This window comes from Leptonychotes weddellii, chromosome 10 (genome assembly GCF_054177405.1).
Source record: "Leptonychotes weddellii isolate Sample4059 chromosome 10, ASM5417740v2, whole genome shotgun sequence".
NCBI classification, from domain to species: Eukaryota; Metazoa; Chordata; class Mammalia; order Carnivora; family Phocidae; genus Leptonychotes; species Leptonychotes weddellii.
In genome coordinates this window covers 30,910,094-30,933,016 of record NC_138378.1, presented here as the reverse complement: position 1 = coordinate 30,933,016, position 22,923 = coordinate 30,910,094, and the positions used below count along the sequence as shown (strand labels likewise).

Below are 22,923 nucleotides of genomic sequence, written 5' to 3'. Positions count from 1 at the left end.
CCGCATGTACCTTTTTATGTATCATTTACTTTCACTCAACAGGGTGTTTTTGAGGTTCACCCCAGTTGTTGTCTGTACCAGTGATTTGTTCCTTTTTCACTGCTAACCAGTATTCCATTGCACGCACACATCATAATTCGTTTATCCATCACCTGTTGGTGGATATTTGGTTGTTTCCAGTTTTTGCTATTATGACAAAAGCTGCTATGAACATTCATTGACAAGTGTTTTCGTTCCTTTGGAAAGAAAACTTAGGCGGGAAATTGCTGGAGTCATAGTGTATGTATAACTTTCTAAGAATCTGCCAAATGATTCTTCTATGGAAATGCACTAAAAATGTTTATTGTTGCTTTCCAGATATACAACTTTAATACTGGAATTTTCAGACTCTACACACCAGTTGCCTTTCTCTGCTCTAAAAGATGCTTGTATGTTCTTCTCAGTCTTTTCGGAAATTCAGTGTACTGGAGTCATCCTACATGGGGCTAAGGAACAGCTGCTATACACAGCATTTTGTCTGGTTTTTTTGTTTAATATAAGATACTGAACTAATTAGAGGACAGATTCTTTTAAATAATATTTGTAAATATTTTTTATTTTTTTGACAGAGAGAGAGACACACAGTGAGAGAAGGAACACAAGCAGGGGGAGTGGGAGAGGGAGAAGCAGGTCTCCCACCGAGCAGGGAACCCGACGCGGGGCTCGATCCCAGGACCCTGGGATCATGACCTGAGCCGAAGGCAGACGCTTAACGACTGTGCCACCCAGGCGCTCCGAGGACAGATTCCCTTAACAGACCCCCATGTAGGTACGACTAGTAAATCTGGTGTGAAGGAGGTAATTCTCTTCTAAGAGGGTTATGAAGCATATTCTACCATATAAGGTGTCAGAATTGAATTTGCTCAATATCTTCCCTAGAGAAGACCTCAGAGATCCTGTTTCTCCTGCCTCAGCTTTATGAGGCCTATCGCCATCAGATAAGAGCTGAAGGTTTCCACTAGATGATCTTATTTCCGGGGTATTTAGTATTCTAAGCAGCATAAGGGAAGAAAACTGAGCTCTCCCTTAGCATTCTCCCAACTAGAATCTGTCCCAGTGATTTGTCTAGACCAAGCCATGCAAGAATGACACCCGTGGCTGACATAAATGTTCTCATTAAATCATTCATCCCAATTTGGGAACAAAGAACCACCACTGACTCGTAAATAAATGCACTTGCAATTCCTTCCCAGAATGTTATTTTCTGATCCATGAGTACAAGCAAAGTCTATTACGAGTATAAAAGAAAATGGGCCACAGAACTTTGACAGTCAAGTAATCCTCATCTCAAAGCCATTTACCTGAAAGGGTCTACACTTCCCCACCTCTTGAATCTGGCCTAGCCTGTGACTTGCCTTGGTGAACAGAATGTGGCAGAAATGATGGGTGTGCTTTTCACACACTCACTCTCTCCCCCTTGCTCTCGCCTTCCCTGTACTTGGCTCCTGCCATGTGAACATGCCCAAGCCAGCCTGCTAGAAGGCAAGAGACAAGAGGAGGAGAAATGAGCCATTCCAGCTGGGGCCGTCCTAGACCAGCCAGTCCTCAACATATCCAGCGGCTGACCACAGATACTCAAGTGAACCCAACAAAGAGCAGGAGAACTTCCCAGCCGAGGCCAGTCCACATTGCCAACGCACTGAATTGTGAGCTAAATAAATGGTCATGGTTTAAGTCACTACACTGACCAGGGGTGGGTGGGTGGAGGGGTAGAGACAGTCTGTTATACAGCAAAAGCTAAGCGACACATTGATCACTAGGGAAACAGCTTCCCTCATGGCCCTGAGCTTTCATCTACTTTCCTGGTTCTAATGTCCTACTTCATCTATGCCTTCCTCAACATACCTAACGCTGCCTGACATGGGCTGAACTTGTCTCCTCAAAAATTCTTATGGTGAAGCTTCAACTCCCAGCTACCTAAGAATGTGATTGTATTTGGAGACAGGGCCTTTAAAGAGGTGATTAAATTAGAATGAGGTCATTAGGGTAAGCACTAATCCAATCCAGCTGGTGCCCTTATAAAGAAGAGGAAATTTAGGCACACAGACACCAGGGCTGTGCATGTACAGAGACAAGTCTACGTGAAGATAAACAAGAGAGTGGCATTTGCAAGCCAAGGACAAAAGTCTCATGAGAAACAACTCCTGATGACACCTTCTAGCCTCTAGAATGGTGAGAAAATAAATTGCTGTTGTTTAAGCCACCCAGTTGGTGACATTTTTCTATGGCCGCTCTAGAGGACTATACTATGACTACATATGGCCTGTGAGGGGGAAAATACGAAGTTTTCCAGTATTGTCCGCTTATAATCACTCTGATGATTCCTTTCTTAAGCTTCTTCAAAGACCGTTCTAAACACAAAGAATCCATATTTGTTGCAAAAAGTGTTTTAAATGTATACTAAAGCTACCAAATATAGTACGAAAAAGAAGCTCACTTTTTGGGAAAAGGAAGTTACCTCCGACACTCTCCCTGCATCTTTCACCCGAAATCCATTTCTTGCTACCTTTGTTTCATTTGTCTAATACTTGTCCCTGGATAGTTATTTGGGTTTTTCACTCTGTGCTCTAAATGAGAGTTCATTAATACATATACATGTATACACATAAACACACATGTACCTGCTTCTAACTCTTACTCTAATGAGGGTCAAGCAGAAAACACATGCCTGTATCTCTTACCTTCCCACTGTGGAGTATCTAGGGGTGAAAGCAGCTTTCTCCCGCCCCCCCCCCAGGAGCAATCTCTCAGCTTCTATTAGATGAGGACTTTCAGGGCCATCTGGAAATGCTTAAAAAGCAGTTGCCGAGGATTCACAGATCAGAGTTATTTCCAAAAGGAAAATCCTACATATTCTCAAAGGAATGGACCAGAGGTCAAACATACTGGAAACCAATGTGAGTCATCCCAGCAACCGATCCTGGCAAAATCACCCTCCCCCTCACCCCGCTCTGTCTTTCCACCTTTTGACTGTTTTCTGATTTTGATACCTAGGTCAGAGCTCTCCTTTATAGGAGAGGGTTTTTTTTTTTTTTTTTAAAGTTTATATAATTGAGGATCATGACTAATACAACTGAACATACGCACAAACTAGAAAACAATATCTAGTTATCATAGCAAAGAGGAGGCTGGGCATTTGCTTTTTTTTTTTTCTTCCCCCAAAAGGCTGCCTTGGAATTCTAATGAGCAGCTTTAACCCAACAGCTTGTGCCCTGGGTTTGCTTTCAATACCACCAATGCAGCTCTTGTCACGGTTCCTAGGGAATGACCTTAAGCAAAAAAAGCCTTTGGGTTCTACCATGCCTGTAATAAACCCCCATGGGAGTACATGACTATTCACTGGGTTGCTGCTTTGTCCTGAGGTCCCAATACCCCACTTCAAGAATCACTATAGGACAAAATAATAAAAGAGGAGGATGAGCCCCAAATAACCAAAACAATATTGGGGGGGAAAAACAAGGTTGAAAGACTCATACTTCGTGATTTCAAAACTTACTACAAAGACACAGAAAATCCAACCAATGTGGCACTGGAATAAGGATGGGCATATAGAACAATAGGATAGAACTGAGGCTCAAGAAATAGGCTCATACATCATGGTCAACAGACTGTCAGGAATGCCAAAGGATTTCCACTCACATGTGGAATTTAAGAAACAAATGAACAAAGAAAAAAAGAGACAAGCCAAAAAACAGACACTTAACTACAGGGAACAAACGGACAGTTACCAGAGGGGTGGGGGTTGGGAGGATAAGTGAAATAGGGGATGGGGGTTAAGAGTTCATTTATTGTGGGGCACCTGGGTGGCTCAGTCAGCATCGGCATTGGGCTCCTTGCTCACTGGGAAGTCTGCTTCTCCCTCTCCCTCTGCCCCTCCCCAGTCTCATGCTCACGCATATGTTCTCTCTCTCTCCTCTCAAATAAATGAAATTCTTAAAAAAGAGTACACATATCATGATGAGCACTGATTATTGCAGAGAATTGATGAATCACTACTGTACACCTGCAACTAATATAACTGTATGTTAACTATACTGGAATTAAAATTTTAAAAATAAAAAATAAAAAAATAAAGAATGTCAAGAACTGTTTCTTCAATAAGCGGTGCTAGGACAACTAGATATCCACATGTCAAAAGAATGAAGTTGGACCCTGACCTAACATTATATTTAAAAAATTAAGTGAAAATGGATCAATGACATAGATATAATAGCCTTAAACCACAAAACTCTCTGAAGAAAACATAGGGGTAAACCTTCATAACCTTGGGTTTGGCAGTGGATTCTTACAGAAGACAATGAGAGAAAGAACAACAACAAAAAAGTTAATACAACTTCATCAAAATTAAAAAAATCTTGTGCATCAGAAGACATTATCAAGAAGGTAAAAAGACAACCTACAGAATGGGAGAAAGTATCTGCGAGCCATATACCTGATACGGATCAAGTATTCAGAATAAAGAACTTTTATCAAAAGGCAATCGACCCACTTAAAAAATGGGTCAAGGAATTGAACAGACATATCCCCGAAGAGGGTATACAAATGGCCAACAGCCACATGAAAAGATGCACAACATCATTAGTTATCAGAGAATGCAAATCAAAACCACATGTGGTACAATTTCACACCCACGAAGATGGCTATAATAAAAAGAAAAAAAGTGGGACGCCTGGGTGGCTCAGTCAGTTAAGCGTCTGCCTTCGGCTCAGGTCATGATCCCAGGGTCCTGGGATCGAGTCCCGCACCGGGCTCCCTGCTCCGCGGGGAGCCTGCTTCTCCCTCTGCCTCTGTCTCTCTCTCTGTCTCTCATGAATAAATAAATAAAATCTTAAAAAAAAAAAAAAGAAAAAAAGTAATCGTTGGTAATCATGTGGAAAAACTGGAACTCTCGTGCATTGCTGGTAGGAATGAAAAATGGTGCAGCTACTGTGGAGAAGAGAGTTGCAATTCTTCAAAAAGTTAAACAGAGAATTACAACGGGACCCAGAAATTCCATTCTTGGGTATATACCCAAAGCAACTGAAAAGAAGGACTCGGACACATGGATGCACATGTTCAAAGCAGCACTATTTACAATAGCCAAAGATGGAAACAGCCCAAATGTCCATTAATGGATGCATGAACCAACTGGGGCCTATGCACACAACAGACATTATTTTTTTTATTTTTTATTTTTTTAAAGATTTATTTATTTGACAGAGAGAGTGAGAGAGCACAAGCAGGGGGGAGTGACACGCAGACAGAGAGGGAGAAGCAGGCTCCCCGCCGAGCAAGGAGCCCGATGCAGGGCTTGATCCCAGGACCCTGGGATCATGACCTGAGCCGAAGGCAGATGCTTAACTGACTGAGCCACCCAGGCGCTCCCAGACATTATTATTCAGCTATAACAATGAATGGAGTACTGACATAGGCAATATAACATAGATGAATTTTAAAAACATTGCTCCTAGTGAAAAAAAAAAGCCAGACACAAAAGGTCCTGTATTGTATCATTCCATTTATATGAAATATCCAGAGACAGAAAGTAGATTGGTGGTTGGTAGGGGCTGGGGAAGGAGAAAGTGGGGAGCAACTCTTTAATAACTGTGAAATTTTCTTTGGGATGATGAAAATAGTTTGGTACTAGAGAAAGGTGGTAGTTGTACAAGATTGTGAATGCACTAAATGACAGTGGATTGCTCCTTTTAAAGTGGTTACAGGGAGCCTGGGTGGCCCAGTCAGTTAAGCATCCAACTCTTTGTTTTGGCTCAGGTCATAGTCTCAGGGTTGTGAGATCGAGTCCCACACTGGGCTCCACGCTGAGTGTGAAATCTGCTTAGGATGCTCTCTCCCTCTCCCCCTTCTAAAAATTAATTAAAACCATAAAAGACAAACAAAAAAATAAAATGGTTACTTTTGGTTACGCAAATGCCATTTCAATTAAAAAAAGAAAGCTGAAGGAAGAAGAAAAGACAAGGCAGGCAAAGCAGCCCAGGTCTTTAAGACTGAAGCCCCCGAAGATGGCAGAAATGAGCACCAGCATGGGCAGTGGTGCCAGCAAACGTGGATGGAGGGAAGAAGTAGAAATACTGGGAAACCACGAAAAGAAAATGGTCAATACAGAGATGGTCTTTCTAATTGAAGAGCAGCATCTGTACACAGTCTGGAATCCACAGAAACCTCACTTTGTAGAGTCCCAGAGGGCAGAGCACCCTAGGTAGGAGAAGGTCCTTAACGTGAGGACAACATGGTACCTGGAGCTCTTCAAGGCTGGTCCGTTCCAGACTGGTTATGCCTTTACTTTCTTATGGAAGAATGAGCATGGGGCTACAGGGGAGCAGAAAGAGGCCTGCCAGTTAAGTAGCAAGTAGTTTGGAGCCTCAGCAACATCCACGGGGAAGGAAAACATGAAGGAACATACTGGGTATAAGACAGGTCCCATGTATGCACCATCTCGTTCTCAGGAACAGCTTACAGAAGCATCTCTTGCATTTCCCAGATGGGAAAACCAAGGCCCTGGGCTTCAGAGCTCCCATTCTGACTCCCACACCGTAAGACATCCAGCCAGGTGAGAAATTAAAGTCACCAGGAGCATCATCCAGCTTTAAAGTAAACCTCTAGGGGCGCCTGGGTGGCTCAGTTGGTTAAGCGACTGCCTTCGGCTCAGGTCATGATCCTGGAGTCCCGGGATCGAGTTCCGCATCGGGCTCCCTGCTCAGTGAGGAGCCTGCTTCTCCCTCTGACCCTCCCCCCTCTCATGTACTCTCTCTCATTCTCGCTCTCTCAAATGAATAAATATATCTTTAAAAAAAATAAAGTAAACCTCTAATTGCTTAGGGATGTGGGATTCACTTCTATTTTCCCATCAGTTCCACAGAGACCCTCTGAGAGATCTCCAATGAGAAGGTGTACTGCACCTCCTCCAATTCAGAAACACTGTATTATTACTCAAGGAGTATAAAAAGCACTACCATCTCATGAGCTTCCTGCTGCTTTTCTCCCAGCAACCTGAAGGCTCGCAGTGAAGCCACACGTCCTCTGGCTAAACGGGACGGGTCAGCACTCTCCCCAACAGAGCCACCGAGTCCTCCTCCAACTGCCCTCCTCCTGCCTTCGTGACATGGACTACCCCCCAGGGGCCACAAAATATGGCAAGAAAGGAAGCAGCTGATCGGGGAGGTGGTTAACGGCCCAAGGTCACAGGCTGGTTCCTCTCCCGGGAGGGTTTATTTTAGTCCTCAGGCCTCAGTCAGTTGCCCTTTCCCACCTGAGGAGAGCAGCCAGGATGCCTGCTCCTCTTTTCATTGCGGAAAAGTACGTAAGGACTTTTCAGATGCAACCATTTCCACTGGGCTTTTGCCATTTAATTGGTAATGTCACAAAAAAATTACAAAGAGCAGAGAGCACTAGAATTTATTTATTTTTTTCTCCTCCCTTTTATAGAAACATTTGCAAGTATTTCCATTTGGCAGGGGGGGAATCCGTATTTCAGGCCTAGAAAAGATTTCAGACGCTCAACTCAAAACGGGACCCTGCAACACTGAGGGGAGAAGTTCTTGGTGTCGCGACCACACACAGGCCCTTGGGAAAGGAGACACAGGAGCAACTGTATTAGCGTAATGACTTCAACAGATCATCTCACAAGCTACACATGAAAAGCCCAAAGAAAATGAGAAATGGAAGGGCAAGAGCTAAAATTTTTTGTCTAGGACTGTTCAGCATTTTCTAGTTTCTTCCAATCTTTTGGGAAATCAGCTGGAACAAACACCTTTGCTAATACCACAAACTTTTAGAAGCTTGCATCGAAACTTTTTTTTGGAGGGGGCAGGGCTTGAAGAACAGGACAAACCTTAAGCACTTACTAGAGTAGAAAACCGACCTTTTTTGTCAAATGTATCCCACTATAATTCTTTTTTTTTTTAAAGATTTTATTTATTTATTTGACAGAGAGAATGAGAGAGAGAGAGAGAGAGCACAAGAGGGGGGAGGGTCAGAGGGAGAAGCAGACTCCCTGCCGAGCAGGGAGCCTGATGTGGGACTCGATCCAGGGATTCCAGGATCATGACCTCAGCCGAAGGCAGTCGCTTAACCAACTGAGCCACCCAGGCGCCCCTCCCACTATAATTCTATGGTTAGTATTTTTTTCTCTACCATATTTGTATTGAAGTATAGTTGACTCTAACATTTTAAAAAATAAAGAAAAGCTGTAAGCTGTTTTTTGTTTTGTTTTACAGTGAACAACTGTATTCCCACGACCTAGCTTTTTTGAATAGCTGGCTTTTTATCCATCCATCAGCTCTTTTTTAAAAGATGTATTTCACAGTAAGTTGCAGAATTCAATACACTTCACCTCTAAACCCTTACACTGCTGGCATTTTAATCTTTTCTAGTTGAAGGTTATGACTTCAGAAGAGGAAGGAGGGAAAAGAAGTCAAAGTTCATTGTACCTAGTTTCAGGGTCCCAGCTGAGATAAATTTGCGACTGTGGCAATAGAGATCTTCCTATGAAACCGAGGAAGAACCAGGAAGTACAGAATGCTGACCTCCGAAACTGTAAGTAAGTTATCTTCCAAAGTCATGGTGCTGGCCCCACACCGATCTTCCCTCCTTCCAATCACCTTGTGAAAAGAAGCCCAGTTGACCATGAAGAACCAAGAAATAGGCAACAGACAGCCATCCCAGAAATGGAAAGATGGTGAGAAAAACCCCTGCTGTTGGCCAAGGTGGAGAATTCTCTCTTCTGAGGAGGACATCCATGGGTGGTAAGAGGAGTAAAGGGTTAGAAAGGGCTATAAAATTTTTCCTTCGTTTTTGCTCTTTTCTCTTTCATCTTCCAATTCCCCCACAAATCAGAAAAGGGAGGAAAACATTTGAGGCTGGGGTATGCCCACCACCTGGAATGCCTCTAACAATAAACACTAAGTGAAGATAATGAAAAATGAATGGAAGGCCAGGGTTGGCCACTCATTGCCTAAGCAGAAGACTTTAGATTTTTCTTTAGGGCAGCCCAGTCCAGCTGACCAGGAAAGGGAAGGAGAGAGAGCCACTGTGCAGAAGTATGCCCAGAAAGGAATGGTCTGTTCATGCTAGACCATTCCCAGAGCATCCAAAGGGGCCAAGATGGGTCTAGCAGTGACACTGGAGAGGGTGCCTGTGGTAGATGGTATCTCCAACGTTGTTTTCACACAATGTGACTTTAACACTCCTTCCACTGAGATGTTGGCTTTAAATCTCCTTCCCTTAAAACTGGGCAGGTTTCTGATTCACCTATAACCAAATAATTTGATGGAAATAATGCAACAAGACTTCCATGGTCAAGTCATAAAGTAATGCTGCTGCCACCCCGTCTGCTGGAACCATCACACTGGAGCCCATGTAAGCAGTCGGGATGCCCGGAAGCCACCATGCTGTGAGGAGGCCCACAGTTGCCTGGGAAGAAATCCTGAGTCTATGTTGAGAGAGAGAGGGGCAAGTCAGCCATCAGCTGCTCCAGCCTCTTGCTCTTTCAGCTTCAGAAGCCAACAGAATGCAACCACTAGAGTGACCCCAAGCCAGAAGGGCACAATGGAGCTCTACCCAAACCCTGGACCCACAGAAGAAGTGAGAGGTAAAAAAGAGACCACTGTTGTTTCGAGCCACTATATTCTGAAGTGATTTCCTATACAATGATAAATAATTAAAACAGACCCCAGCATATAAACTGGATCATGAGGATACCTTACTCCAATGCATTAGAAAATCCAGTGTTTTTAACTTGGTATCAATCTAGCCATGACCTGCCTTTCTTATTGTATATTTAGTACTCCAGCCTCATCAGTTTACATGCAAGTACCCAAACTTTTTGAGAACCTTCTAACACACATTATATACATATACACACACTTTCCCATTACCCTCTTTGAAATCTTTCTATATATTACCCTTCATTCATGATCCATTTTCCTCCAAAAAGTGACCCTAGGATTTTGCATTCTTGAAGGTTATCAGTGACAGCTCAGCTGCCAAACCCAATCATTTTATTTAGAGAGAGAAAGAGATCGGGGTGGGAGGGGTGAAGGCAGAGAGAGAGGGGTAGAGAGAGAGAGAGATAATCTTAAGCAGGCTCCATTCCCAGCAAAAAGCGGTCTCATGGACCCTGAGATCATGACCTGAGCCAAAATCAGGAGTCAGATGCTTAACCAACTGAGCCACCCAGGTGTCCCCAAACCCAATCATTTTAATCATCATCTGTGACTACAGGGCCTTAAGTTAGCAAATGCAAATAGTATTGGCTCCTCCAAGACAAATCAGCTCACTTTCTTTGGAAAACAGTGCCGCCTCATGTCTTTAATGAACAGTTACCAAGCTGGGAGATTCCAGGGTGCTAACAAAGTCTTATCTCAAAGGAAGTAAGCCTCTTACCGGAGGCTGTAACATTCTGAAGTTGCACAGTGTCACTAGCCAAATGTGGCTTTTGAGGGCTTGAAATATGGTTGGTCTGAACTGAGATTTAAGTACAAAATACACACCAGATGAAGGAAATGTAAAATCTCATTAATAATGTTTATATTAATTAAATGTTAAAATAATAATTAGGATGTGCTAGGCTAAATAGATTAAAATTAATTTCAACTGTGATCTTGGACTTCCCAGCCTCCAGCTCAGGCTGCTATAACAACCTACTCCTTTCTACTTTTTTAATGAGGCTACAAGAAAAACTGGAATTGCATGTGCTGCTCACGTGAAATTTCTATGGGATTGCAATTTTGTGCTCTACTGAATTGAAGGCGCCCAAGGAAACACCATCTATATTCCCCTAAAAAGTTTGTGGGAGAAAATACTCTTAAAGACAAAGGTCAAGTATTAGGGAATAAAAAGGATGGTTAAAAGAGAATGAAAAATAACAGACTTAGTATGTATGCTCAAAAACGCCACTAGCAAGAATAATTGTCAATCATACAATCACACAATATCCTTGCCTCCTTTTTCAGGGCACTAAAATCATTATTCAAGATGACATTCATCTAAGGAAAGCCTTTGAAATTTCAGATTTTTTTGACTCTAATATAGGTAGAAATTTTATTCACCGAAAATTACCTAGGTATCTCTCCACACTGCAATCTCTTTAGGACATGGATATTTGAAGCACTAGCTTATTACCTTCTCTAGGGAAGAAAGTGCATTTAAAGTGCTTCTGGGGATGCCTGGGGGGCTCAGTTGGCTAAGCATCGGCCTTTAGCTCAGATCATGATCCCAGGGTCCTGGGATCAAGCCCCTATCAGGCTCCCTGCTCAGCAGGTAGTATGCTTCTCCCTCTCCCTCTGCCTGCCGTTCCCCCTGCCTGTGCTCTGTATCTCTCTCTCTCTCTCTGACAAAATAAAATCTTTAAAAATAAGTAAATAAAGTGCTTCTGAAAGTGCAGAAGACTTGTCCCGGGAAATGGATGAAAGCCTAAGGGATGAAAAATGGGTCTGTAGGAGTGAGAGATGACCTAGCATGCTGCTAGGGAGAGCAGACAATCCAGGGTCCTGTCCAGATACCACTGGGTCCCTTTTCACTGTCCTGTGCGCCAATCTCCTGGCTTATATGTGCTTTGCTTCTGAGAGATGGCACTTGCAAGTTTCTTCAGAGGAACATCCCTTAACCTATTGGAGCTGCTTTGTAGCAGGATGCAAAGAAGCAAAATGCTCCCAAGTTCACAGCCCCCCTCCCAACAGTCCACAGCCTAAGGCTGATGCAGAGATAGGAAAGCCCAACCCCTTGCCCTGAGGCAGAAGGAAGAGGTTCTCAGAAGCCATTATGCTCCAGAGCTTTCCTCCAGGATGAAGGCTGAGGCAGGGACTTGGCTTGAATTATCCCCCTGCTTGCTTTTTCCCTCCCTCTCTCTCTCTCTCCAACTCACTTGTTTCTCCTGGGAGCACTGCCTTAATAAGACACTTGCACAAAAATCCCTCATCTCGAGGCTGCTTCTGGGGAGCTCAGCCCAAGACTCTTGTCATGCATGAATGGGCTCTAGGAAAACATGAAACCAGATTCTTGTTGTTGTACCAGGAATAAGAGCTTCTATATATAATACTTAAGAGTTTAAAACAACTGCACTATCCACATTGTAATAAGAATCATCTTTGATTCTAAAGAGCACTGCAGCAATGGTAGAACACAGGTCTTAGGTCTAAAAAAAGATGCTAACAGCTGTGTGTGTGTGTGTGTGTGTGTGTGTGTGTAGTTGTCACTATATATCTAGCTCTATATCTCCAGATGTGAGAGAAGTTAGAACAGCATCTAAGGCTCCAAAGTAAAGGTAAAAAGAAAAAGAAGTCAACACTAAAGTTTAGTGAGCTTCATACCTGATGTTATAAATTCTGTATGTAATCAATATTTAATAAAAACAATTTAAAATCATTCAGAAAGCAAGCAGCCCCAAATTTAGGTAAATCTTCCAAACTGCAATACTGCGGGAAAGAAGGTATTGAAGGTTGTTTTCTTTCTTTCCATAAAATTTGAAGACCACCGTTGGTTTGACTAGATTTATAAATTCCTCTTTACCAAGAGTCACCCTGAAGCTAGAAATACAATGGCGAGAGTAATTAATCCAAAAGTAGTTTATTTGGTCTCTATAAGTATTTTCTATTTTAGAAGTTGATGCCTACACTGATAAAAAGCCAAGTTGAATGAGACATAAATATATTCACCTTTGTGCCATTACAGGAATTAAAACATATTCTGAATGCCTACTGTGCATGCAATAGGCCTAAAACAAATGTTCTGAACTAATGTACAGTCAAAGGTAGTCATGATGGGAATCATGGAGAAATAAAGCAGGTGTTCAAGATAAAACCAGAGGAGTTCCAGCTCCCAAGTCTAGATGTTTCTAATTTTTAACACGGGAAGAGATTATAAAAGAATAAGATTTCAATTCAATGCAAAAAACAAACAAAAAAACTGTCTCTTAATACAAGATACCCAAAAACCAAATGTTCCTAGAGTTGAACTTTTTAAATTTTTTAATAAAGGACAGAGGGAAAGAAGAGGGGAAATTCTCTCTTTGAAAAGAGGGCAAAACTAAGGTAAGGATAACCACCCCCTGGTGATATGTGGGGCCCTGATTCCAATCAGATCCTATTTTGAGGTGGGAATGGAAAAAGAGCCCACATACTATAGTAGCTGTTTTAGGACCTGAGTCCATCCAGAGCCTTTGTAAAATGAAGCACATGGCATTTATACCACTTCATATAGAGAAACTTCTTCTTGGAACTTAAAATATTTAACAAACAACTTCTGGTTTTCTTTAAACTTTTGCATCACGTGTTTATTTTTGCTAAGCACATAATTCTTCATGTATAATACGCCGATGAAAATGATCTATTTCTTAAGAATAACAACTATTATGCAGAGACAGTGAGCAGTCCAGAAAAATGTAATAAAGGCTAAAAAGCAGATGTCATGTCTGCACTAATTTAAAGTCCCTGGAGAATTATTTAGCAATCCCCCCACCCCAACACTGGTTTGCCTGCTAAGTAAGACATGGTTTATGAGTCTTCCATGGGAAGCAGTAAAATAACAGTGCCCTTGACTAAAAATAGGTAGGGACATTCAATAATAAATCTACTTTCCTGATATTCTTGTGTCACCATTAAATACTGATCACTTAGAGAAATGTGATTCTTCTCTCCCCACATAGAAAGGCTGGAAGAAAATCAGCCACAGACCCCACTGGAAGATAACAGAGTGTCCCAAAGGACTTGCAATGTGGTGGGGAAAAAATACCATTGTCTTCAAATGCCCAGAACCTGGAGTTCACCTACGAGGATAAACAGTCAAGTTGGTTATCTTTTTCATGTGTTCACTATAAAATGACTTCTCGTCTGTTGAAGAAACTATATATATATATATATATATATATATACTTCTCAACAGACGAGAAGTCATTTTATGTGGAATATATATATATTCCAAGTCTTTCCCTTGGACAGCAATTAGAAAATAGAAATTTAATTAAGAGATCAGAAAAGAACCATCTCTCCTATCCACCAGGATCCCGGCTCTAGAATGTAGCATTGGCAAGTTACAGTTTATAAACAAAAAGAATCGGCCGTATAAAGATATTTCTGGCTCCCATTTCAGATTTATTTAAAGATTTATAAATGGAACTCTAGAGGGGCACTGGGAGAATCTATTTATATCATCTCCATAGGTAGTTTCCCACAAAATGGGCAGTAGATTCTAGCTGACAATGAACATAGTTGTGATTTTTTTCACATATGTGGGAATCTTCTTAAACAATACTTACATAGGACTGAACACAAGTCATGCACTTCTCTGCAGAAAGAACTGCAGAGAACAGTTACTTAAATAATACTTGACTGCTCACCAAACGCAGGCAGTATTACCATAGACAGCAAGTAGAAAATCTTGTAAAGGGTGAAGTGGAATGAATGAACGAGAATCTGGAAAATGCCAGGGCATTAATGCTCCACTGCATGAAGGAAAGAGTCTATGAGTCAGTTTTGAGAGGCATCTCAGATAGTACATCAGTATAAATCAAGGGGGATTCACTGTGTAGAAAGTTCTAGAACCCCACAAGTAGAAACTCTACCACGGTGTGCAGAATACTCACCAGGCAGCTCTGGATGGACTGCAAGTGATGTCCACTCAGTTAAATTCACAGTGCCGTCCTCTGTGAAGCAGACACAGACCAGAGAAAAATCAATGTGAAGGACCTTTAGGATTCTCATGTAAAGAAAGAACTTTTTTGCACTTCAAAATCAGAATCTATAATATTAAAAAAAAAACATACTAGAAAGGCACATTAATATAATAGTGACATTAATTTCCAAATAAACAACAAAGTTACACAGTCATCAAATCAGAAATATTACTGCTATGCCAGCCTACAGGGTTTATACAGCCTTTTTACTAAGCTGCTGATCTATTCAAACTTTTGTCAAGATAATTAAAGAGCAACTGAACAAGGCCACCTAAAATCTTTTAGAATATAATGATCTTTTCCTGATTAACAGAAAAACGTCCTTAGATGAACTGTAATTTTAAGAAAGTTTGCTCTTTCAACAAAGAGCAGTGCTGAACACGAAAGATTTCCATCTATCTACAAAAAAAACTATTTTTGCTGCGTGTTTTTTGTTGTCTTTGTTAACAAGTTGTTTATGTAGATTCTAGATGTGACACTGAAATTTTGGTTTGGTGAAAATTTAGAGTTTGAGATCCTTCCAAGATGGGGTTGGTGGCGCAGGGTGGGGGGGGGGCGTTCCAGGTAGTATCAGAAGCACACAAAAGTTAAGAGGAAGACCATTTGCATTTGGGAAGAAGGGCAGAGGCAGAAAATTTGACAACTGAGACATGGGAAAATGATGTCTGTAAAATTTAAATTGGGATATCATGAACATCATCATTGATATGTAGAGTTCTACAGTAGGGTCCTAGGTAGGCTGGTACATCCACAATGCAAGACTAGGCCATTAAAAAGAAAGAAGTGCATAGCCAAACTATGGAAAGAGCCTAGATGTCCATCAACAGATGAATGGATAAAGAAGATGTGGTGTATATATATATATATAATGGAATATTATGCTGCCATCAAAAAATGAAATCTTGCCATTTGCAACGATGTGGATGGAACTAGAGGATATTATGCTAAGCGAAATAAGTCAATCAGAGAAAGACAATTATCAAATGATCTCACTGATATTTGGAATTTGAGAAACAAGACAAAGGATCATAGGGGAAGGGAGGGAAAAATGAAACAAGATGAAACCAGAGAGGGAGACAAACCATTAGAGACTCAATCTCAGGAAACAAACTGAGGGTTGCTGGAGTGGAGAGGAGTGGGAGAGGGATGGGGTAGCTGGTGATGGACACTGGGAAGGTATGTGCTATGGTGAGTGCTGTGAATTGTGTAAGACTGATGAATCACAGACCTGTACCCCTGAAACAAATAATATATATGTTAATTTAAAAAAATTAAAAATAAATTAAAAAACATTGAGCTATTAGGTTTAAAAATATGAAAACTACTTAGCAAAGTGGAAAATGTTTATGATGCAATTTAATTGAAAAAATAGGATATGACAAGTTCTACAGTATGATTATGTCTATATTGAAATTATGTATGGCCACAGAATAGACCTAAATAGGAACATGAGAAATGTAAACATTTGATTGACTGGAATAGCAGAACCATAAGTTGATTTTTTTTTTTTAAAGATTTTTTTTTTTTGGTGAGAGAGAGAATGAGAGACAGAGAACATGAGAGGGAGGAGGGTCAGAGGGAGAAGCAGACTCCCCGCTGAGCAGGGAGCCCGATGCGGGACTCGATCCCGGGACTCCAGGATCATGACCTGAGCCGAAGGCAGTCGCTTAACCAACTGAGCCACCCAGGCGCCCCTTTTTAAAAGATTTTATTTATTTATTTGAGAGAGAGAATGAGAGACAGAGAACACGAGACGGAAGAGGGTCAGAGGGAGAAGCAGACCCCCCGCTGAGCAGGGAGCCCGATGTGGGACTCGATCCCGGGACTCCAGGATCATGACCTGAGCCGAAGGCAGTCGCTTAACCAACTGAGCCACCCAGGCGCCCCATAAGTTGATTTTTTTTAAATGACGTTATCAGTTTAGATTCTTGGTTATACAATGTAATGTATGCACTATTTTTTTTAAATGGAATGACAAAGCTAAATTTAAAGGATTCTTGCTTGGTAAGTTTCTTAAAGCCAGGCTAGACAGTGTGTGTGATTAACATCACCAGATTTAGGAAATTAAAAAACAGGGTTCCCAGTTAATTGTGAATTTCAGATAAACAATGAATATGTTTTTGCTTGTGGAAAAAAACAATTTTATTTTGGCTCATTTTTTTCACTGTCCTGAAAATATTTCACTTCAAAGAGAATTAAACTCTTTGTCTGCTTTTTTACTGTAAGTATGTCCATTTAAATATTTGGAATAGGGGTGCCTGGGAGGCACAGTCACTTAAGTATCTGACTCTCAGTTTTGGCTCAGATCATGATCTTAGGGTCCTCAGATCAAGCCCTGCGTAGGGTTCCACGCTCAGCAGGGAGTCTGTTTGGGTTTCCCTCCCTCTGCCCCTTCCCCCACTCGTGCTTGAGCTCTCACTCTAATAAATAAATAAATCTTTAAAAAAAAAAAAAGAAGAAAACACAGATTTATGTGGACAGATATAGAAAAAAAATCAGGTCATAGTATTAATTTTTTAAAACTCTAGTAGAGTATATGTGTACCATGACCCCACTGTGTTAAAACAAACCTCACAGTCTATGTATAAACATCGTTAGATGCAGAGAATATATTTGGAGGGATAACAAGAAACTTGAGTTTGGCTGCCTCTGGAGAATTGGTACTGAAGGGAGGTAAAAAAGGAAAAAAGAAAAAGAGGGCACCTGGGCGGCTCAGTTGTTTAAGCCTCAGACTCTTGGTTTAGGCTCAGGTCATGATCTCAGGGTCCTCTGAGCCCCAGCATCAGGCTTATGCTCAGTGCTGACTCTGCTTGTCCCTCTCTCTCCCCCTCCACTCCTCCCCTTCCCCGCCCCCTCGCACCCCTGTACACGCTCTCTCAAAATCTTTAAAAAGAAAAAAGAAAGAAAAGGATCTTTGCATTTTAATCTAACATTTCACCATTATGTAATCTTTTACCATGAAACCTATTCCTTTTACAATTGAAACTGAAAGAGAAAAGAATCCAATTCATCCCTAACTCTCTAGAGGAAAAAAAAATCCATTTTAAATATACAGAATTAGAGAATATCCAGTACCATGTACATTTACTGATTTAGTGAGTATTTACTATGACCCAGGTTCTAAGCATGGATTGTATCATCATGTTTAATCCACACAAGAACTCTAAAATGTATATACTGTGATTATTCCCATTTTATAGAAAGCTGAGAAGTGACTCTTCAGAAACCACACAGAGCTGACATTCAAACGCAGGCACCTTGACCCATGTTTAGCATCCATGGTACTGCCTTCTCTGTGGCACTTACCCTTTCTTCATATTACATTTATATTGTAATGAGTATTGTAGAAAGTACTGAAAACCATCATGGATACCCCCAGCACCTAGCACAATGCCCAGCATGTAGTGTGCTCAGTAAATCTTCATTGAACAAGTGAATAATTAGGTGGCCCGCCTACAGCTGGGAAGTTAAACTACATAACTACTTTCTGCCTCCTGAGACTATGAAACAAGCTGAGTTCTAAAAACACCCATTGATCAATGACCCTACCATTCCATGTTCCTCATTTTGAGAAACCACTTGCCACCCAAGTCCTCCTGTAACAAAAGACTTGAAAGACTGGACATGTTTTCCTTTTCCTTCTCTAATGCCCTGGTAACTATCCAGCATAAAACTGATGCATCGTTCCATAAACCTTTCTAATTCTGTGCATGACTAGGATACCGCAACATTTAAGAAAGCCAATGATGACATACTTACCCATCAAAAAGTGAAATGGTATAAACAGTTTGTCGTAAACTAATTAGCTATTGGCATATGGCAGATGAACTATTATAACTGACTTAGTGCTGCAATCATATGAATCAAGGCTTCAACTTACTTCCTTCTTCCAATATTAGTACTCTAGGTGTTAAAAGATACAAATGGGTCCTTGGTAAAGGAGAGACTGTGCATGCAAGTGAATCTGTATAAGTCTCTGGATGTCTGTGTTTATGTGTATCTTTGTAGATGCTTTTGGTCCTTCAAAAGTGGAATATTTTTCTATAACATAGAAACCTAATAAATAGACAAAAACCCAAATCCTAGAATCCTATTGGTGCTGATAAACAAAAGCTGGTTTTCATTCAACAAGGGTGCCAAGACTATTCAATGTGTAAAGAATCTACTCAACAAATGGGTCTGGACAACTGGATATCCACATGCAAAGGAATGAAGGTGGACTCCTACCTCACACCATACACAAAAATTAGCTCAAAATGGGTCACACATGTAAATATAAGAGTTAAGACTATAAAACTCATAGGAGTAAATATAAGTAAATCTTTGTGACCCTGGGTTAGGGAATGGTTTCATAGATATGGCACCAAAAGCACAAACAATGAAAGAAATTATTTGACTTCATCAAATTAAAAACTTTTGTGTTTCAAAGGTCACTATCAAAAAAGAGAAAAGACAACCCACACAATGGGAAAAGATTTTGCAAATCATTTATCTAATAAGGGACTTGTATCCAGAGTATGTTAAGAACTATTGCAACTCAACAACAAAAAGACGACCCAATTTAAAAATGGAGAAATGATCTAAATAGATATTTCTCAAAAAAGATATACAAATACACAAAGAGATGCTCAATCATCAGAGAAATGCAAGTTAAAACCACAATAAGCTACTACTTCACACCCACTAGGATAATTATAATCAGAAGACAGATTATAACAAGCATTAGTGAGAATTCAGAGACATCAGAACGCTCATACATTGCTTGTGGAAATAAAATGGCGCAGCCACTTGTGAAAGCAGTCTAGCCGTTCCTCAAATGGTTAAACATAAAATTGCCATATGGCTCACTAACTCCACTCTTAGGCATACACCCAAGAGTAATAAAAGCACATATCCATATTAAAAAATTACATGCTGGGGGGTGGGGGGATGGGTTAGCCCAGTGATGGGTATTAAGGAGGGCACATATTGCACGGAGTACTGGGTGTTATACACAAACAATGAATCATGGAACACTACATCAAAAACTAGTGATGTACTTGTGTGGTGACTAACATAATAAAATAAAATTTAAAAAAAAATTACATGCTTTTTCACAGCAGTATTCATGATAGCTAAAAAGTAGGAACAATCCCAATGTCCATCAAGTGATGAATGGATACACAAAATGCAGATAGAAGACGATGGAATTGTAGTCAGCAATAAAAGAATGCAACGTGGAGATGTGTGACATCATGGATAAACTTTAGAAGGCATTATACTAAAGGAAAGAAGCCAGTCACAGAAGACCACATGTGCTAGGATTCTGTGTACATGAAATGTCCTATTCTAGGCAAATCCACAGAGATACAGAGCAGATTGGTGGGTGTGTAGGACTGAAGGGGCAGGGAAGACAGGGAAGCACTGCTCGTGGTTGTGAGCGATGGAAGTGTTCTAAGGTTAAACCATGGTAATGGTTGCACCAAAACCCACCGAAATCGTACATTTTAAGTGGATGATCTTTATGGTAGGTAAACTGTATTTCATTAAAGTGGTTTTTTAAAAGGCTGCATTTCAGTGAGTCTGCCTGTGAATATTAGTTGGCTTCTTTCAAAAACGACAAAGCACTTATTCACACTCTTCAAGGAAACCTAGTAAGTGGTGAATATTTACACTTCTAAAAGATCTGCTGTCGAAATTCTCCACAGGATTCCTTGTGATGGGAAATACACATGATCGTATTTCACCCTCCCTAAAGAGGAACACATGCATGGCACTGCTTCCAAGCCATAACAAAGGACCAACAGCTCACCACAAACCACCAGTAATGAGAGATGCCTCGGTGTTTGCGATATGGTCTTATTTCAAAGCGACGGGGGCACTGGAGCCCAGGGTGAAGCTTCTATTTCTCGGCAGAGGGAGAAGAAATGTACAAATCTTTGAGGCCACTTTTGGTAAATCTACACACTGAACACAAAAAGGACTGGCATTTAATACCCTCCCTGAGATATTCAGTATTGAGATTTCTGTTTTCAAATGAAGAATGACTGGGCAAGACTGAATCAAAACAGCATCATTTCACCCTGATCTGCTATTGAACATGGAAATGACCGTTTTGTAAACAATGTTTGAGAAGAGTCATGTCAGTGAGTTTGAGCAGCCTGACAAACCACCTCAAAACTTTGTTGCTTCAATCAATAACTCTCTTGGTTCACATAGTGATCTCAAGTTCACAAGAACGGCAAGAAGTCAGGACCCAACGTACGAGCACTTTCCAAGCCTCTGCTGCGTCCGATTGTTAACATAGCTTTAGGCAAAGCTAGTCACGTGGTCAAGCCCACTGAAAGGATGTAGAAACAGGCTCAACCCTTGCTGGGCCAGTGCACCCTTTTGGGCATGGGTGCAGGGACGGGAAGACTTCGTGGCCATTTTTACAATCTGCCGCAGCATCGTGTCCCAACACGGAACACACTGCCATTAATGGTCCATGGAGAAATGTCTTACAATTTCATTACAGTTTATTATTAATGGTGCAGCTTACATGTAAAATACAGGTAACTTACGGGGCGCCTGGGTGGCTCAGTCAGTTAAGCGACTGCCTTCAGCTCAGGTCATGATCCTGGAGTCCCGGGATCGAGTCCCGCATCGGGCTCCCAGCTCGGCAGGGAGTCTGCTTCTCCCTCTGACCCTCCTCCCTCTCATGTTCTCTGTCTCTCATTCTCTCTCTCTCAAATAAATAAATAAAATCTTTAAAAAAAAAATTTTTTTTTTAAAATAAAAAATAAATAAAATACAGGTAACTTACAATGGTACATGTGGAGATAAGGTGCGGTGCATATTTATTAGCACTTGTCTTCTCTTCATGGAAAATAGTGTCATTTTTCTATTGAAGTTAAGTATATCACTATAAATAGAGTTTCATAGCTATTTACTACAGTCATGTTACCATAGTGCCACACAGTTGCTGTTTGGTTTTTGTGTTTTGTGTTTTGTGTTTTTTTACCTGTTACCTTTTCTTTTTAAGCAAATATATGGAAATGGAAAAGATGAGTAATAAGTTGAGGTGAGAGATTTGGCCAAATCCATAAAAGTGGCTCATGAATAACCCAAGTTTAGAACCCTGTCGGGTAGGACAATGCCTCCCAAACTTTAATACGTACACAAATCATCAAGGTACGTGGATGAAACGCAGATTCTGTTTGGGATAGGTCTGAGGTGGGACCAAAGACTGCAACTCTAACAAGCGGATGCTGCCAGTTCGCAAACATGCTCAGAGTAGCAAGCGAGTAGAAGGGCAGAGGCCTGACCATCAGACAAAGTGGAGGGCAGCCTTTACTAGCTGCGTGGTCTCCAGCAACTGACCTCACCTCTCTGAAACCATCTCCTCCTCTGTGAAATGCAGGTCATATTGGGACCCACCTTAGAAATCTGGGTCAGGGTGAAAGGAGAGGAGACGTACACCAGGTACCTAGGAGGGTGCCAGCCAGAAGGAAGGGCCCAATACCGGCTTTGTCTTCTTCCATGGCTAATGACTTCCCAAACAGTCTTTGAACGGAACTGTAGGTTAAGAAAGGTAAATGGGCAGGCCAAAAGGACACTGCGTTAGCCCAGAGTGGTACCTTGTCACTACACTAAGAGTAAGTGGATTTTAGAAACATGACATATCACCAATGCAATCACATTTGATATTTTTTTTGCAAATTGACATTTACTGAGCACCCACTGTGTGCCAGACCCTGCTCCTTGCTCTGAGGACAGGACGGTGAACAAAAAACTCCAGGTCCTCACTGAGCTCACACCCTCCCGTTCTCTGTCTCCCCAACATATCCTCACTCCTCCGGGCTATACCGGGGAGGCTGCTAATCAGCCCATCTCACTATATACATGTTTAAACGATCACCTTGGGAACCTGTAAGATTTGAGCTGGTTGCCAACATTTAAAAATCGGTGATTTCCTATACATCTCTGGAGCCCCAGCTTCTCTTGGAAATCTGGAAGATTTGACATCATAGACCCAGAGTGCTGTGGGTAAGGCAGCTGCAGCTGAGAGGCATCTATCCCTTCTAAGAAGGTCTGGGTTCTAGTCCCCCCCCCCATTTTTCCCCCCTCCCCACCCCCTGCCCCACCTCTTCCACCCAGACAACTCCCTTCCCTATGTTCTCCTGCTCCCCTTCTCCCCCAAGTTTGTGAGCCCTAAATTAAAGACATAGTAACATTGATAAGCATGGAAGGAAGGGGCT

General features: G+C 41.4%; 1 protein-coding gene across 1 annotated transcript in view; it reads right to left on the bottom strand.

Annotated features, from left to right (window-relative positions):
* The window catches only part of PLCB4 (phospholipase C beta 4), a 386,685-nt gene that overhangs the window by 219,007 nt on the left and 144,755 nt on the right, over positions 1-22,923 (bottom strand). Inside the window, exon 3 of the mRNA XM_081832290.1 lies at positions 14,615-14,674. The gene's annotated coding sequence lies outside the window, so the exon portion shown is untranslated. The remainder of the gene's footprint in view (positions 1-14,614; positions 14,675-22,923) is intronic.